The sequence below is a fragment of the Chiloscyllium punctatum genome, chromosome 13 (assembly GCF_047496795.1).
Source record: "Chiloscyllium punctatum isolate Juve2018m chromosome 13, sChiPun1.3, whole genome shotgun sequence".
Lineage (NCBI taxonomy): Eukaryota > Metazoa > Chordata > Chondrichthyes > Orectolobiformes > Hemiscylliidae > Chiloscyllium > Chiloscyllium punctatum.
Genome location: NC_092751.1, coordinates 64271597 through 64289775, shown reverse-complemented (window position 1 = coordinate 64289775; position 18179 = coordinate 64271597). Strand labels below are relative to the sequence as shown.

General features: G+C 44.7%; 1 long non-coding RNA gene across 1 annotated transcript; it reads left to right on the top strand.

Moving 5' to 3' along the window:
* Positions 1 to 5264: 5264 nt before the first annotated feature.
* On the top strand, positions 5265 to 7484 carry LOC140484546 (uncharacterized). The gene is made up of 2 exons (XR_011962277.1): positions 5265 to 5342; positions 6163 to 7484. It is a non-coding gene; the product is annotated as an uncharacterized lncRNA (long non-coding RNA).
* Positions 7485 to 18179: the final 10695 nt, after the last annotated feature.

The following is an 18179-nucleotide window of genomic DNA, read 5'->3' as shown; positions in this document are numbered from 1 at the left end:
AGGGCGGCTAATGTTGTGCCACTTTTTAAGAAGGGTGGGCGGGAGAAAGCAGGAAATTATAGACCAGTTAGTCTGACCTCAGTGGTGGGAAAGATGCTGGAGTCTATTATAAAGGATGAAATTACGGCACATCTGGATAATAGTAACAGGATAGGACAGAGTCAGCATGGATTTATGAAGGGGAAATCATGCTTGACTAATCTTCTTGAATTTTTTGAGGATGTAACTCGGAAGATGGACGAGGGAGATCCAGTGGATGTAGTGTACCTGGACTTTCAGAAAGCTTTTGATAAAGTCCCACACAAGAGGTTAGTGAGTAAAATTAGGGCGCACGGGATTGGGGGCAAAGTACTAGATTGGATAGAGAATTGGTTGGCTAATAGGAAACAAAGGGTAGTGATTAACGGCTCCATTTCGGAATGGCAGGCAGTGACCAGTGGGGTACCGCAGGGATCCGTGCTGGGACCGCAGCTTTTTACAATATATGTAAATGATATAGAAGATGGTATCAGCAATAACATTAGCAAATTTGCTGATGACACAAAGCGAGGTGGTAGGGTGAAATGTGATGAGGATGTTAGGGGATTACAGGGTGACCTGGACAAGTTAGGTGAGTGGGCAGATGCATGGCAGATGCAGTTTAATGTGGATAAATGTCTGGTTATCCACTTTGGTGGCAAGAACAGGAAGGCAGATTACTACCTCAATGGTATCAAATTAGGTAAAGGGGCTGTTCAGAGAGATCTGGGTGTTCTTGTCCACCAGTCAATGAAGGCAAGCATGCAGGTACAGCAGGTCGTGAAGAAGGCTAATAGCATGCTGGCCTTCATAACAAGAGGGATTGAGTATAGAAGCAAAGAGGTGCTTCTGCAGCTGTACAGGGCCCTGGTGAGACCACACCTGGAGTACTGTGTGCAGTTCTGGTCTCCAAATTTGAGGAAAGACATTCTGGCTATTGAGGGAGTGCAGCGTAGGTTCACGAGGTCAATTCCTGGAATGGCAGGATTGCCTTACACGGAAAGACTGAAGCGACTGGGCTTGTATACCCTTGAGTTTAGAAGACTGAGAGGGGATCTGATTGAAACATATAGGATTATGAAAGGACTGGACACTCTGGCAGGAGGGAACATATTTCCGTTGATGGGGGAATGCTGAACCAGAGGACACAACTTAAAAATACGGGGTAGACCATTTAGGACAGAGATGAGGAGAAACTACTTCACCCAGAGAGTGGTGGCTGTGTGGAATGCTCTGCCCCAGAGGGCAGTGGAGGCCCAGTCTCTGGATTCATTTAAGAAAGAATTGGATAGAGCTCTTAAAGATAGTGGAGTCAAGGGGTATGGAGATAAGGCTGGAACAGGATACTGATTAGGAATGATCAGCCATGATCATATTGAATGGCGGTGCAGGCTCGAAGGGCAGAATGGCCTACTCCTGCATCTATTGTCTATTGTCTATTGTCTATTAAGTGTATAAGTCCTGCTAAGATTTGCTTTCCCAAAATGAAGCACCTCACATTTATCTAAATTAAACTCCATCTGCCACTTCTCAGCCCATTGGCCCATCTGGTCAAGATCCTGTTGTAATCTGAGGTAAGCTTCTTCCCTGTCCATTACACTTCCAACTTTGGTATCAACTGCAAACTTACTAACTACACCTCTTATGCTCACATCCAAATCATTTATATAAATGATGAAAAGTAGTGTACCCAGCACTGATCCTTGTGGCTCTCTACTGGTCACAGGCCTCCAGTCTGAAAAACACCCCTCCATCATCACCCTATGACTTCTACCTTTGTGCCAGTTCTGTATCCAAATGGGTACTTCTCCCTGTATTCCATGAGATCTAACCTTGCTAATCAGTCTCCCATAGGGAATCTTGTCGAATGTCTCACTGAAGTCCATGTAGATCACATCTACCACTCTGCTCTCATCAATCCTCTTTGTTACGTCTTCAAAAAACTCAATCAGTTTTGTGAGACATGATTCCCCACACACAAAGCCATGTTGCCTATCCCTAAACAGTCCCTGCCTTTCTGAATACATGTACATCCTGTCCCTCAGGATTCCCTCCAACAACTTGCCCACCACCGAGGTCAGCCTCACCGGTCTATAGTTCCCTGGCTTCTCTTTACCACCCTTCTTAAACAGTGGCACCACGTTAGCCAACGTCCAGTCTTCCGGCACCTCACCTGTGACTATCGATGATACAACTATCTCAGCAAAAGGCCCAGCAATCACTTCTCGAGCTTCCCACAGAGTTCTTGGGTACACCTGATCAGGTCCTGGGGATTTATCCACCTTTAACCATTTCAAGGCATCCAGCACTTCCTCCTCTGTTTCTCTGGACATTTTGCAAGATGTCACCATTGATTTCCCTACATTCTATATCTTCCATATTCTTTTCCACAGTAAATACTGATGCAAAATACTCATTTAGTATCTCCCCCATTTTCTGTGGATCCACATAAAGACCGCCTTGCTGATCTTTGAGGGTCCCTATTCTCTCCCTCGTTACCCTTTTGTCCTTAATGTATTTGTAAAAACCCTTTGGATTCTTCTTAATTGTATTTGCCAAAGCTGTCTCATGTCCCCATTTTGCCCTCCTGATTTCCCTCTTAAGTATACTCCTACTTCCTCTATACTCTCAGGATTTACTCGATCTATCCTGTCTATTCCTGACATATGCTTCCTTCTTTTTCTTTACTAAACCCTCAATTTCTTTAGTCATCCAGCATTCCCTATACCTACCAGCCTTCCCTTTCACCCTGACAGGTATATACTTTCTCTGGATTCTTGTTATCTCATTTCTGAAGGCTTCCCATTTTCCAGCCATCCCTTTACCTGCGAACATCTGCCTCCAATCAGCTTTCGAAAGTTCCTGCCTAATACCATCAAAATTGGCCTTTCTCCAATTTCGAACTTCAACTTTTAGATCTGGTCTACCCTTTTCCATCACTATTTTAAATCTAATAGAATTATGGTCGCTGGCCCCAAAGTGCTCCCCCACTGACACCTCAGTCACCTGCCCTGCCTTATTTCCCAAGAGTAGGTCAAGTTTTTTAGTAGGTACATCCACATACTGAATCAGAAAATTGTCTTGTACGCACTTAACAAATTTCTCTCCATCTAAACCATTAACACTATGGCAGTCCCAGTCTATATTTGGAAAGTTAAAATCCCCTACCATAACTACCCTATTTTTCTTACAGATAGCTGAGATCTCCGAATAAATTTGTTTCTCAATTTCCCTCTGACTACTGGGGGATCGATAATACAATCCCAATAAGGTGATCATCCCTTTCTTATTTCTCAGTTCCACCCAAATAACTTCCCTGGATGTATTTCTGGGAATATCCTCCCTCAGCACGGCTGTCATGCTATCCCTTATCAAAAATGCCACTTCCCCTCCTCTCTTGCCTCCCTTTGTATCCTTCCTGAAGCATTTGTATCCTGGAACCTTAAGCTGCCAGTCCTGCCCATCCCTGAGTTATGTTTCCGTAATTGCTATGATATCCCAGCCCCATGTTCCTAACCATGTCCTGAGTTCATAAACAACAATATTTCATCATTTTATTTTTATCTTTTTCCCTTGGATAAGTGTTACTTGTCCATTTCCTCAACATCCTCCCCAACGGACTTTCTGGAGGAATGTTAGCAGGGACTTTTTCTTCCTTTACTTCGTCGCAGTTTGACATACTCTGCCTACCCCTCCATTTCTCAGGGCCCTCGCCAGTCCCTCAGCGATTAAATACCCCTTTTCCCGGCACCAAGGCAATATTTAAAAGTCAGTTTTCTTACCTTGGTCTGTGCACAGAGTTGCCTGGCCCCGTTTTCTGTATTTTCTATCGACCTCCATTCACTGTCTGATTCAGATGTCTCTCTTGCGGGATTCGTACCAGTTGCCCAAGGGAGCAGACCAAACCGGGACACGAGACCGCTCCTCAATCAGGAACAGGACATGTCCAGGGCCAGCCACTCCCCCAGTGATGGAAGAATATCCCGGACAGGCCCCCAATTGTGGGAAATAGAACCCACTCACTTCAATAATTTCAGTCCGAGACAACATCTGAAGCAGCAGTATCGTTTATTATAGCGTGGCGCCTATAAGATAGGCACACTGAGCTTAACGAGTACACAACTTATATACAATTCAATTCTCTTTCCCGCTTCCCACTATTCTAAACCTGGCGCCCATTACTGTTGTTTATCTCTTGCCTTAACCGGCCTTGTGCATAACAAAGTGGGCGGCACGGTGGCACAGTGGTTAGCACTGCTGCCTCACAGCGCCAGAGATCCGGGTTCAATTCCCGCCTCAGGCGACTAACTGTGTGGAGTTTGCACGTTCTCCCCGTGTCTGCGTGGGTTTCCTCCGGGTGCTCCGGTTTCCTCCCACAGTCCAAAGATGTGCAGGTCAGGTGAATTGGCCATGCTAAATTGCCCGTAGTGTTAGGTAAGGGGTAGATGTAGGGGTATGGGTGGGTTGCGCTTCGGCGGGGCGGTGTGGATTTGTTGGGCCGAAGGGCCTGTTTCCACACTGTAAGTAATCTAATCTAATCTAAAAGTATAAGTCTTGTTTGGCCATTTCACCACATCCTGCTGTGGTCCATTGTTAGCGTATCCTCTTCCACTACCATCTGCTTCCTTACATTGTTAAAGTTACATTTCCTCCCATTCTTTATCCACACTGTGCCTTATAACCTCTTGATTGTGGTTTTTAAAAATGTTTTTACAGACGTGGGAAACAGATGCTTATAACTGTTTGTACAATATTAACCTACACCCTCCCTTCCTCTCTCATGATTCAACCTTGTGATTTTTACAGATAACAACATTTATAATTACTCCTCACACTCTGATCCACCAGACACCACATGAAATGGTGTCAGACCCAAACAGGTGAATGGTCACATTAACGGGACTGAGTCCCAATGGAACAGGGATCACCATAAGATGGAACATCATGATGAAGGGATTCCCTCCCAAAGTCTGCTCCACCTTTCAGTCAGACCATGTCTGATCTGATCATTCTCAACACAACTTTCCTTCCCCGATCCCCATAAGACCCTGTTTCTCCAGGGATCCACCTCCTGGGGGCGGTGCCCAAGCGGGACCGCGATCCTATTGGCCAGAACCATTGGATCGACAGAGCCCCTACCCAATCGGTGCCGGGGGCTGAGCTGTACCCGCCCTGAGGTGTCTCGAGGCGGCGCCGTTTAACCGACACTGCGCGAGGGGAGGGGCCAGGTTTGCGCATGCGTAACATTTCAAATCGGGAGCCGCGGGACGGCGGTTGGTTCGTCTTCTCTTCTCCGGGGGTTTCGGCTGCGCTGGACTCAGGAGGTTGGTTTTAAACCAAAATCTTTCCCCCGACGGCGTGAAGATCAACAAATTGTTAATGTTAGAGTGTGGGGGAGGTAACACCAAACAGCTGGAAACGCCCAGCAGCATCCTCCGAGGAGCAGGGGAACATTGCCCGAAATGTTCCTTTCCGTGATCCGCGGATACTGCCTGAGCTGCTGGGCGTTTCCAGCGCCATCCTGATCCTTCCTCACACCTGCCTTTGGCCCCACCCTTCTCTGCTGTCCCGATTCCTGATTGGCCGACACCACGGCGATCGACAGTCTATTTGACCAATCGGAGCCGGGGAGAGTGTTAACTCCCGCCCTGAAGAGCGTGCGCAGGCTCGAGGCACCGCCGTTGAATGAGTCTGTGCGGAGGCGATCGGCGCACGCGCAGTGTTTAAACACGGAAGTGGTGGTGTCTTTTCCTCTGCGTGGATGAACCCACAATGGACAGTTAGACTGGAGCGGTTCAAGAAGATCATCCACACCTTTTGAATTTGGCAACTAGGAATGAGCAATAAATGCTGGCTCAGCCAGCGATGCCCGATTCCCATGACTGAGAAAAACAGAGACAAACTCAATTGGGAATTGTAATTTATTGCTCTTAATGTCATGGAAGGCACTGATTGAGTTCTGATGGGATGTTCTGAGGCTTCTCATTGTCATCGATGTCATTCAGGGCCTGGGAACATTCCACCTGCTTCTTGTCTTCAGTTCAGTTTACTGGAACAGAAAATCCCCTATTTTACAGTTATATCTGTGTCAGAAATACTGTTATTAATAAACTGTGATTCTTGTTCTTTCTCTGTGCCCCCCAGGCTATGTACTGCTTCCTTCTCAGAACTCTGCTGAGAAACTTGCCCTCGCTCTCAGTACAAACCAGTCACTGATGGAGTTGTCCATCTCACTCAACATCTTAACCAACAATCCTGTCCCCTCATTGCTCCACCGTGTACAAACTCCAGTGTCTGCAATGGATCAAGTGAGTGCATATGAGCTGCTTCAGTATTAGAAATACAATACAAGTTAGTTTCTATATGTTTCTATATTTGTTATTGAACACTAACCCCACTCTGCCCGTTATTTACACAGTGTTTCCACCTCTTTAGTTTCTGTTTAATCTTCAATGTGATTCAGATTGTGGGGAAATGAATTCATTCCAAATGGGGAAAGAAGAGAGTCTTGAAGTCGCTCCGATCCAGACTGAGGGGGACTGTGTAAACCTTGGAAGTTAGAAGCATTACTGCTGTCATCATTTGTTTGCTGATTCTGCACCCACCCCTACTTCTTTCAACCGTCTGTGCTGAAGGTTAAAATTCTGTTGAAGATTTTCCAGTCTCCACTCGAGCTAAGTGAGGGTCATCTCTCAGTGAGGTCAGAGGCGCAGACATTCAGAGACACGGCCTCACAGTGTGGTTTTATCAGGATATCTCTGTCTCAATGTTTCCTGCTGGGGACATGCACAGCATGAAGGAGCCAGATTGGGACTCTGTCTTGGCTGCAATGGAACACTGGTCGGCGTGGACTTGTTGGGCCGAAGGGTCTGTTTCCACACTGTAATCTAATCTAATCTAATCTAACAATTACACTCAATATTCGTAGGCCTGTGGGGTACGTTACTCCAGGTTCCTGCTCACTACTGTACCCAATAAGCCTACAGGAAGGTGAATCTGTGTCGGAGTGAAAAGGGACTGTGCCTCTCAGCTGAGAGGGAATCCTCTGCCAATAACATCCACCCTCTGGATTCACTCAGTGACGGCTCTATTTTGGATATTCCTGAGTTTGTCTTTTCCTGGAGCCGGGCTCCACAATCATGCAGCTCCAGGGAGAGAGGAATAAAGGACAAGCTTGTGAATGGAACAGTGAGCACAAAACCCCAGGTTCCTGGTAACTGCACAAACCAATGTGTTCACAGGAGTACGTTGCAGGACTCTGCTGGGAGCTATTTCTCACTGAGTGACAGAACTTTCCTACACTTTGTAAGAATGACATCCTCACTCTTTTGCATTATGCTGAATTATTTCCAGTATTGCTTTTTCTTTTGAAGAGAATATTCTATCAGTGATAGTATAGTGACTGGAAATGGCAGAATAGAAGCATGTATGAGAACCAAATATTAAAACAAAACCTTCTGATCACACATTTTGGAGAAAGATTGTCCCATTTCTTTCTCTGTCTCGCCATGTGCTGATCCTGATAGTGGAACTGGTGTAAAAGACAGCATGTCAGTGACACTCAGACAACAATGCAGAATAAAAACTGAAAGAACTGTGGATGCTGTAAATCAGAAAGATAAAATAGAAATTGTTGGAAAAGCACAGCAGGTCTGGCAGCATCTGTGGAGGGAAATCCCTTCTGACGATGGATCACTCTACCTGAAACGTTACCTCTGATTTCTATCAACAAATGCTGCCAGACCTGCTGAGCTTTCCAGCAATTTTTAGTTTTGTTTCTGAAAACGATGCAGGCTCACTGAGCCTTCACTGGTGATGATGGCTTTTCCAGGAGCATTGTTTTATTTTCAGGGGTTCAGAGCTTGTTCAACATTTGGTGTCTTGACTCATTCACAGGTGCAACAGATGTCGGGTTGGCTAGCCAGGCTAGAATTTTTGTCCAACCCTAATTGCTTAGAGGGCAGTTAAGATTGAACCACATTGCTGTGGGTCTGAAATCACATGCAGGTTAGACGAGGTAAGGATGACAATTTCCTTCCCTGAATATCAGTGAAACTGATGTGTGGTTTTTTCCCCTAATAAGTAATAATGGTTTCATGGTCATCATTAAACTCTTCATTCCAGGATTTTACTGAATTCCGATTCCACCATCTGCCATGTCAGGATCTGAACCCAGTTTCCAGAACATTCCCTGGGTCACTGGATTCCTGGCCAGTCATGTCCATATCCATGAATAAAAACAAATCACCTTGTACATGGTGATCCATGTAGGTATCAAGAACACAGGAGGGACAATGAAAGGGATTCTGCTGAGGGAACCTGGCCATCTAAGGATTAAATTAAAACACAAGATGACAATTTGAACAGACTCTGCACTGTTCCGATGAAATTGTCAATGTGGAAATCGGGCAATAGTTTGGCATCTGAAGCTGAATAATAGATGTAGGACAAATGAGTTTTGATTCATGGGATACGGACACCAGCCCTTGGTGAAAGAGACTGATGAACTGTTGGACAGTCTTCATTTTCACTGAGCACAACTAACTCTTTGAAATTTTCTTCCACAGAGAATAGCAGATGCTGAGTTATTATCGAGAATCAAGGTTGAGTTTGACAGAATTTGGATCTACAAGGGAATTAATTAATGTTTGTGGGAGTGGAGATGGAGTCAGCTGGAATGTGGAGAAGATCAATCTGCTTTCATGGGGAGGTTTAATTGTCCCCATGATGCCCTGCTCCTTGTGGTTAGGTGACATGGGAGGCTATGAGCTGGCTCAGTGCTATTGGGACAATTGACAGTTTGTTACATGATTGTTGCAAGACTGGTTATGACATCCCCTGAAATTAAGCTTGTTAGATACTCCCTTCAATAATAATAATTATACTAGAGGCCTTTTTCCCACTCCAAGCACTCCCACTACAGCCCAATCTTCCAACTATAGTTTGTTTAAGGGAGTGGACCGCACAGTACTCACCCCACCCTCCTCTAAATTCTTTCTAACTTCGAGATTTTAAAGATGCACTTAACCAGCGCAATCTTACAAAATGTACTGCTCTCCTCTCAAGCTGCTTTAAGCAGAAATCAATGCTTTCCTCATGTACCACATCCTCACAATCTGTTTCAGTGATACTGACCTGCAGAACACTCCTTCCAGTCTGCTCCGTGATACTGACTTGCTGCACACTCTGAAACATAGAAGATAGCTGCAGATGTTGGCCATTCGAGGCAGCACCATCATTCAATAAGATGATGGCTGATCATTCAATTTCAGTATCCACTCCTGCTTCCTCTCCATACCCCTTGATCCCTTTAGCTGAAGACCCATTTGCAGCTCCCTGAATATACATCTAATGACCTGGTCCCAACAGCTCTCTGTGGTAGACAATTCCATAGGTTCAATGGCTGTCCCCATTCTTCTAAATTCCAGTGAGTACAAACCCAATTGATCCAGTGTTTCTTCATATGTCAGTCCAGCCATCCTTGGAATCAGTCTGTTGGAAGCTTTGTGAGATTCCCTCAATAGGAAGAATGTCCTTCCTCAGATAGGAGATCACAATACTGCACGGAGTACTCAAGGTGTGGCCTCTCAAAAGCCCTGTACAACTGCAAGAAAACATCCGTTGTCCTGTATCAAATCCTCTCACTCTGAAGGCCAGCATGCCATGAGCTTTCCCCCATTTCCTACACCTGCATGCCAACCTTCAGTGAACTTTCCACCATAACAGCCAGGTCTCGTTAGACTTCACCTTTTCCTAAACTGCCACCATTCAAATCATAATCTGCCTTCCTGTTTTTGCCACAAAGTGGATAACTTCTCATTTATCCACATTATGTTGCTTTTGCAAGTATTTACCCTTTCAGCCAGCCTATCCAAGTCACTCTGCAACTTCTGAGCATCCTCCTCACAACACACACTACCACTCAGCTGTCTGCACATTTGGAGATGTTGCATTCAATTCCTTCATCCAAACTATTAACGTGTACTGTGAACAGCTAGGGTCCCTATGGTACCCCAGCCATCACTGCCTGCCACTCTGAGAAGTAACAGTTTATTACAACTCTGCTTCCTGCCTGCCAACCTGTTCTCTATCCACACCACGTTCGAACTCCCCGCCGTTGGCCACCAACTGCAGCGGATCGCGTGCGCGATTGTAAGAACTACAATTCCCATTAGGCTCCGCGGACCGATCCTCCTCGACACCAAGCTCACCGGCTCTTATTGCGCAGGCGCCATCTCCCAGGGCACCATGGGTAATGTAGTCAGATTAATGTCTAGAATCTGATCGACCTTTTGTTCAGAAATGGAAGGAGCTGCTGGAAAATGTGTTGTAGACCGAAGGGAACAGATGGTAGGTGGGCCCAGAGCTAAAGAATGTGCCTTTTTGTTGAATATTTGAGCCCGTTCCTTGCCATGTTTGTTCCTGATCAGTTACAGCCAGACATTTCACTGTTTCCCTGTTTATCTCGGGCAGTGCTCCCTCTCAGATTCAACTCATGGTACTCTGCTTCTGGTCCCCAGTTATTGTTTGTCCTTTATGGGGATCACTTTAAAACTTCATCATCACTCTGAATTCCATCTGTTTCCCAATTTCCTGAAGGATCTCTTACTGTGAGATGACTCACTTACTCAGCTTCATGATGCAATGTTGGATCTGAAGTAGGTACATCCCCAGTCAGTGAACAATGTTGTTGTTCTAACAAATACTGACAAAAACATTCTACAAACTCTGCTTCAGGGTGTGGGATATAGGTAAATTAATGTTACTTCTGCAATTATAATTTCTGATACAAGGTGAATGAACTCACACCAGTGTGTAATTGTTTCAGCCAAGAGCTGAGTCAATAAGAATGGAAACTATGTGGAGGAAATATATAATTGTTTTTGTATTAGCTAAAAATGTATGGAAGAAAGAAACGAGACTGCAAGACAATAGTAGATATTACGGGCGAATAGATAAAATGCTGTGAAGAGAGGCAGATAAATTAGATTTGCCTGTATAAACAGTAGGTATAAACATCTGTTTCCCACTTTTACAGAAACACAGGAACAAACCCCAATTAAAAGGGCTTAGTGATAAGATGCTGTGAGGGAAAGGTACAGATGGAGGGTGTAGATAATGATGAAGAAAGAATATGCCTAACAATGACCAACAGCGGGATGAGGTCAAACGGCCTTGTGAGGCCAGAAATAAGCATTTTGTCACAGATAAGGCAAGAGACAAACAGGAGTAATGGGGCCAGTCTTAGGGAAGTGGAGGATGTAAACAGGGGAGGAGCAATGTAAAACAAAAGAAACCAAATTATATAAATATTGTGTATGAATTGAATTTGGTGTGTGTATGTCCTCTGCCTTATAGACACTGGACATCACACCCACTTGCAAGTGTAAAATAAATTACACGACTGATTCAGATCTTGTCTCGGACTGAAATTATTGAAGTCAGTGAGCTTTGTTTCTCACAATTGGGGGCTCATCCAGGATGTTCTTCCATCGCCGGGGGGGAGTGGCTGGCCCTGGACACTGGGAAGACGCATCCTGTTCCCTATTGAGGAGCAGCCTCGTGTCCCGGTTTGGTCCGCTCCCTTGGGCGACTGGTACGAATCCCACAAGAGAGACATCTGAATCAGACAGTTAAAGGAGGTCGATAGAAAATACGGCGAAAAGGGGCCAGGCAACTCTGTGCACAGACCAAGGAAAGAAAATTGACTTTTAAGTTTTGCCTTGGTGGCTGGGATTGAGTTTTAGTAGTTAATAAGGGACTAACGAAGGAACTCAATATGGGTTGTGCCGTGGGTAAGGAAAAAGCCTCCGGGAAAACAAAAGAAGGAAAAGGCAATGGAATTGGAGGCGGGGTCCCTTACAACATACCTCCAGAAAGTCCTTTGGGGAGGATGTTGTGGAATTGGTAAAATAATACTTGTACAAGGGAAAAAGATGATTAAATATTGTTGCTTCATATGAACTAAGGAATCCATTCTTCGTCCCGCCGTCTTCTGGCCAAAGTACAGGTCGGACGAAGACTGGGTTTGTAAATATCTGAATTTATTTGTCAATGAGTGTGTGAGAGAGAGAGAGAATGAAAAGAGCTGTACAGCTGGTAGAAAGTTTAACCCTTTGTGATTTGGTTTGAATGCAAATTTGTTTGTTGGTGATTGAATGTTTGCGTTTTATTCCCTGGATCTTGAGATCCAGGACTCTTTTGAATCTGATTTTTATTATGGAAACTTAACATGATTTCTTTTAAGGTTAAGGATTCTATAGAGATTATGAAAAAAAAATGATAACTCCTGTTCTTTTTACAGATCATGACTGCCTTACTATCAGTTTCTAACTAATCTCTTTTATCTTTACATAAAAGCAATTTACGGAGGACAGTTGAAGTTTCCGTTCAACATTAGATTGTTAATTAGATGGTTAATATCTGTGACCTTGGATTCGGCCATTGTTCATGCATTAGAAGTTTTTTTTTAACTTGAAGAGACAAATAATTTTAAGGCAGCTCTGATTATTTCACGACCTATAGTATTGTAATTGAGCAATGATTGGTCAGGACTACTTAAGAAAACTAATTTTGGATTTAAATTAAGGGACTAACACTGGGTGATTACAGTGGATTTCAAAATTGAGAACTGTATGCATTTTACATTTTGAATATTAAATACTGAATAAATGAACGTAAATATATAAATATATTTACAAGTTAGGAACCGGCTTTAAAGTTAGTCAAGCATGAATTGATGAATTGGTGTTTGAAGTTATGGGGAGCTAGAAATATTGCAATATTTCTTTAAAAAAGAAAAAGGGGAAGAACGTAATGACTTATCCCCTTCAGGAGGTACCAATGGGGACAAAGAGATTGGGTTTGGAAGTGGCCCCCAGAGCAGTGGGGAGGTCAGAACATTTAAAAACGAAATGAAGGTCCTGGTTGAGGATCCGGTAGGGTTGTCTGAACAAATTGATCAACGTTTGGGGCCCAGTCTGTGTACGTGGGCTGAGTTAATGAATATTTTGAATATACTATTTACTGGGGAAGAAAGGGGACTCATACGGGGAGCAGCCAATAAAATATGGGACAGGGAACACCCAATTGGAGATGGGGATGCTGGACAGGGAGAGGTGAAGTTTCCCCTCAGAGACCTCCAGTGGGAAAATCAAAACCCGGAGCATTAAGAAGGAATGAGGGAATTGAAAGACCTGGTTCTAAAAGGAATAAGAGAGGCAGTTCCGAAGTCACAGGATTTGACTAAAGCCTTTGAAGTTAGACAGGAGAAAGATGAGACTCCCTCAGCTTTCTTGCAGAGATTAAGAGACTCAATGTGGAGATATTCTGGAATGAACCCTGAGGACTCAGTGGCACAGGGTCTTTTGAAAGTACATTTTGTGACAAAGGCATGGCCAGACATACAGAGAAAGATACAGAAGATAGAAGGGTGGAGCGAAAAACCATTAGATGATTTGTTAAGAGAGGCACAGAAAGTGTTTGTAAAGAGAGAGGATGAGAGACAAAAACAGAAGGTGAAAATGATGGTAGCTACGGTTGACGAGGTAGTTAAGAAAAGAATGGAACCAATATTGAGCAATCGGAGCGGTGGGTGGCAGCATGTCGGACAGAGAGGGAGAGGGAGAGGACAAGGGGGAGCATTTGATAGAGGGTTCGAGCGACAGGGGCAGAGATGGAGGTCTCCACAGAAAGGATGCTATTATTGCGGAAAGATAGGGCACTTTAAGCGGGAGTGTCCGGCTCTGAAAAGGGAAGAGAGGGCAATTCCGCTTATGAATTTTGATGAAGAATAGGGGTGTCAGGGGTTCCTGCCCCCGGGGGCCCACCAGGAACCCTTGATAAACTTGAAGGTGGGACCCTGTAGGGAAGAGGTAGTCTTCCTCGTAGATATGGGGGCAGCACGGTCATCGCTGAATTTTAAACCAAAGAAAGTAGAAATGTCGACACGGTCAATTACTGTTTCTGGGGTAAAAGGGGAAGGATTTACTGTTCCAGTATTTGAACCTATGATGATAGAAGGTCCTGAGGATAGGATCACAGGGGAACTGCTGTTTCTCCCTGATATAGGAAGTAACTTACTAGGGAGAGACTTAATTATCTTCTTAGGACTGGAGATTGGCACTCAGGGAAAAGAATTAGTTGTACAAATGGCAATGTTGACAGAGGATATGGAGAGAGAGATAGATCCTATTGTATGGGCTAGAGAAGGGAATCGTGGAGGACTACAGATCCCTCCCCTTGAAGTAAATTTATAAAGGAAAGAGGACATTGTCTGTGAGCGACAATAGAAGGTACACGAGGACTGCAGCCAGTAATTGAGGGACTGATTAGAGATTAAGTAAGTTCCCCCATGACCACAAATGGTTTAGTGTGATAGATTTAAAGGATGCCTTTTGGGCTTGTCCCTTGGCGGAGGAAAGATTTGGGACTATCCCCCTATGAAATCTTATTTGGATTACCTTATCTGGGAACGAATGGGGAATTGCCAATTCCCGAAACTAAAGACTTGTTCTTAAAGAAGTATATACTAGGCTTGTCCTCCTCTTTATCTTTCCTCAGGGAACAGGGTTTATTGGCACAGACTCCACCCCTTGAATTCACCGTTCATCCCATCCGGCCGGGAGATTGGGTCTTAGTAAAATCATGGACAGAGACTAAATTGCAGCCGGACTGGGAAGGGCCTTACCAGGCTCTTTTGACGACCGAAACATCAATAAGGATGGTAGGGAAAGGCTGGACTCACTACACTCGGATCAAAGGGCCAGTGGAAGCTGCAGTTGAGAAAGAAGTCTGGACAGCCGAATCAACGCAATCAATCCTGGTGTATATTGTAGAGAGCAGCTGTCCTGTTGTATGCTGTAGTGAACAGCTGGCCTGGTGTATATTGTGGAGAACAGCTGTCCCAATGTATATTGTGGAGAACACCTGTCCCGGTGTATATTTTAGAGAACAGCTGTCCCGGTGTATGCTGTAGTAAACAGCTGTCCCAGTGTATATTGTAGAGAACAGCTGTCCTGGTGTATATTGTAGTGAACAGCTGTCCCGGTGTATGCTGTAGTGAACAGCTGTCCTGGTGTATATTGTAGAGAACAGCTGTCCCAGTGTATATTGTCGTGAGCAGCTGTCCTGGTGTATATTGTAGTGAACAGCTGTCCTGGTGTATGTTGTAGTGAACAGCTATCCTGGTGTATATTTTACAGAACAGCTGTCCTGGTGTATATTTTAGAGAACAGCTGTCCTGGTGTATATTGTAGTGAACAGCTGTCCTGGTGTATATTGTAGTGAACAGCTGTCCCAGTGTATATTGTAGTGAACAGCTGTCCCGGTGTATGCTGTAGTGAACAGCTGTCCTGGTGTATATTGTAGAGAACAGCTGTCCCGGTGTATGCTGTAGTGAACAGCTGTCCTGGTGTATATTGTAGTGAACAGCTATCCTGGTGTATATTGCAGAGAACAGCTGTCCCGGTGTATATTGTAGTGAACAGCTGTCCTGGTGTATATTGTCGTGAACAGCTGTCCCAGTGTATATTGTAGAGAACAGCTGTCCCGGTGTATATTGTAGAGAACAGCTGTCCTGGTGTATATTGTAGAGAACAGCTGTCCCAATGTATATTGTGGAGAACAGCTGTCCCGGTGTTTCTTGAAGAGAACAGCTGTCCCAGTGTATATTGAAGTGAACAGCTGTCCAGGTGTATATTGTAGTGAACAGCTGTCCAGGTGTATATTGTAGAGAACAGCTGTCCCGGTGTATGTTGTAGTGAACAGCTGTCCCGGTGTATGTTGTAGTGAACAGCTGTCCCGGTGTATATTGTAGTGAACAGCTGTCCAGGTGTATATTGTAGTGAACAGCTGTCCAGGTGTATATTGTAGAGAACAGCTGTCCCGGTGTATGTTGTAGTGAACAGCTGTCCCGGTGTATATTGTAGTGAACAGCTGTCCAGGTGTATATTGTAGTGAACAGCTGTCCAGGTGTATATTGTAGAGAACAGCTGTCCCGGTGTATGTTGTAGTGAACAGCTGTCCCGGTGTATATTGTAGTGAACAGCTGTCCCGGTGTATAATGTAGTGAACTGCTGTCCCAGTGTATATTGTAGAGAACAGCTGTCCCGGTGTATGCTGTAGTGAACAGCTGTTCTGGTGTATATTGTAGTGAACAGCTGTCCTGGTGTATATTGGAGAGAACAGCTGTCCCGGTGTATATTGTAGTGAACAGCTGTCCCGGTGTATATTGTAGTGAACAGCTGTCCCGGTGTATGCTGTCGTGAACAGCTGTCCTGTTGTATATTGTAGTGAACAGCTGTCCTGGTGTATATTGTAGTGAACAGCTGTCCCGGTGTATATTGTAGTGAACAGCTGTCCCGGTGTATGCTGTCGTGAACAGCTGTCCTGTTGTATATTGTAGTGAACAGCTGTCCCGGTGTATATTGTAGTGAACAGCTGTCCCGGTGTATATCGCAGTGAACAGCTGTCCCAGTGTATATTGTAGCGAACAGCTGTCCTGGTGTATACTTTAGAGAACAGCTGTCCTGGTATATATCGTAGTGAACAGCTGTCCCGGTGTATGTTGTAGTGAACAGTTGTCCTGGTGTATATTTTAGAGAACAGCTGTCCCGCTGTATATTGTAGTGAACAGCTGTCCCAGTGTATATTGTAGAGAACAGCTGTCCTGTGTATATTGTAGAGAACAGCTGTCCCGGTGTATGCTGTCGTGAACAGCTGTCCTGTTGTATATTGTAGTGAACAGCTGTCCTGTTGTTTATTGTAGTGAACAGCTGTCCTGGTGTATATTGTAGTGAACAGCTGTCCCGGTGTATATTGTAGTGAACAGCTGTCCCGGTGTATATCGTAGTGAACAGCTGTCCCGGTGTATATCGCAGTGAACAGCTGTCCCGGTGTATATTGTAGCGAACAGCTGTCCTGGTGTATACTTTAGAGAACAGCTGTCCTGGTATATATCGTAGTGAACAGCTGTCCCGGTGTATGTTGTAGTGAACAGTTGTCCTGGTGTATATTTTCGAGAACAGCTGTGCCGGTGTATATTGTAGTGAACAGCTGTCCCGGTGTATGTTGTAGTGAACAGCTGTCCTGGTGTATATTGTAGTGAACAGCTGTCCTGGTGTATATTGTAGTGAACAGCTGTCCTGGTGTATATTGTAGTGAACAGCTGTCCTGGTGTATATTGTAGAGAACAGCTGTCCCTGTGTATATTGTAGAGAACAGCTGTCCCGGTGTATATTGTAGAGAACAGCTGTCCCGGTGTATATTGTAGAGAACAGCTGTCCCGGGGTATATTGTAGAGAACAGCTGTCCCGGTGTATATTGTAGAGAACAGCTGTCCCGGTGTATATTGTAGAGAACAGCTGTCCCGGTGTATATTGCAGAGAACAGCTGTCCCGGTGTATATTGCAGAGAACAGCTGTCCCAGTGTATATTGCAGAGAACAGCTGTCCCAGTGTATATTGTCGTGAACAGCTGTCCCGGTGTATATCCTGGTGAACAGCTATCCCGGTGTATATTGTAGAAAACAGTTGTCCTGGGAATGATGTAGACAACAGCAATCACTGACAATAAAACAGAGTACAGCAGTGCTGGTCTGTTTCACTCCGAATTGCATGCCCTATCTAAATGATAGAGAAGAGCTGTTTTCTGTCTATTTTGTCGTGAACAGCAGTACCCGTGTATACTAAAGAGAACAGCAATCCCTGTTGATAGTATCCCAAAGAGCAGCCTCTGCTTCTGTGAAACAGAACAGCAATCCCTGTGTACATTCCAAAGAACGGTAGTCCCAGTCTGTATTAAAAGGAACAGCAGTTCCTGTGTCTGTTACAGAGAACACCATTTCTTGTGAATATTACAGAGAACAGCAGTTCCCACGTATACTGCACAGAACAGCAGTTCTTCTGCATATAACAAAATACAGCAGTTCCTGTGTGTATTACAGACAAAAGCAACCGCTGTGTGTATTGAGGAGACCAGCAGTCACTGTGAATGTTAGTGAGCACAGAGGTCTCTGCATATTGGACCGAGTGTCAGACCCAGTGTATGTGGGGGATAAAAACAGTCTCTTTGCATATGAACAGCAGTCCACGTGTATCAGACATTGAACACCAGTCCTTGTATGTATTGTAGAGAACGACAGTTCCTCTTTGTATAGACGA